Source organism: Elephantulus edwardii, unplaced genomic scaffold (genome assembly GCF_000299155.1).
Source record: "Elephantulus edwardii isolate Elephantulus edwardi_28Jun2011 unplaced genomic scaffold, EleEdw1.0 scaffold07470, whole genome shotgun sequence".
Lineage (NCBI taxonomy): Eukaryota > Metazoa > Chordata > Mammalia > Macroscelidea > Macroscelididae > Elephantulus > Elephantulus edwardii.
Window position 1 is genome coordinate 1 of NW_006407220.1, and position 1,157 is coordinate 1,157.

Below are 1,157 nucleotides of genomic sequence, written 5' to 3' on the forward strand. Positions count from 1 at the left end.
CCACTTTACGTCGCATGCGTGACCTCAAACATGGGTCTTAGCCCTCCAGGCCCTCACCTCGGTTATTGAATGCGAATGGACCTTCAGATCCTAGAATCAGAACCCGGAAAGGGGCGTCTCTACAACTTTTTTTAAGTCCTATGAACGTGAAGCACGTCTTGTTTTGTTTTTGTTTTTAGGACTTGGGTGGGGTTTTTTTCCCCTTTTCACTCCTAGATTTTCCACTCCTGTCTTCTGTCCATTGATGTGGAGGTTAGCTAGAAGTTTCCGCCAATCAATTTATCTTAGTCCCGCTAGTGAGGTGCTAGAAACAAAGTCTGGAAAAAATGTGGCAAAGAGTTTGTGTTGTGACGAGGTGGCCGAGTGGTTAAGGCGATGGACTGCTAATCCATTGTGCTCTGCACGCGTGGGTTCGAATCCCACCTTCGTCGATTTAATGTTTTCATTAAACAGCAAAACTTTCCTGATGAAACTGCTGGAGCTCAAACTTTCGGTAGAGGAAAGTTTCATTTCTTATTCCTTGTGCTTTCTTTAGCTCCTGGATTTCCTATCTCGCTATTGTTGTTGATTGCCTTCCAGTTGACCCGGACTCACAGCGACTCTATGAACAAGAGGCCTGAAGTCCCTTTACAACTATCGACATTTATCAAAGTTCATAGTGTTTCCAGAGGCATGTTATTTAGGAAATGGATGCCACTCCTACTTCCAAGACTGTCCTAGTATGTTATTGTTATGTGCCATTGAGTCGCCGGTATAGCGACCCTCTGTTACAGCAGCTCCCTCTGTTACAGCAGCTCTGAAACCCTTCCCTGTCCTGAACCCGACTCACTAATTCGCTATTAGTCCTCTGTAACTGTCATTTCCCTTTTAAGAGCTGTTCTATTGTTTCCTTCACGATGTACTGGATACAGGTTTTCAGCACTAATTGGTTGCCTAATTTAATAAAACTGGTTGTTTTTTTCTTTTTCCTCGTAGCTTTTTCACATAGGCGTCCTACTTAGCAACAGTAGGAAGGCTACAAAAACAGCGTATTCACTTTCCTTTTTTTTTTTTAAAAAAAAAAAAAGCATAACATAACGACTGTGAGCGTAGAGCAAGTATAGCAATTAACTACTAAGTGATCTTCGTCTACCCTCCCAATCACTATCCTTTTCCCT

General features: G+C 42.7%; 1 non-coding gene across 1 annotated transcript; it reads left to right on the forward strand.

Annotated features, from left to right (window-relative positions):
- Positions 1-349: 349 nt before the first annotated feature.
- On the forward strand, positions 350-431 carry TRNAS-GCU. The gene has a single exon. It is a non-coding gene; the product is annotated as a tRNA-Ser (tRNA).
- The last annotated feature ends 726 nt before the right edge of the window (positions 432-1,157 follow it).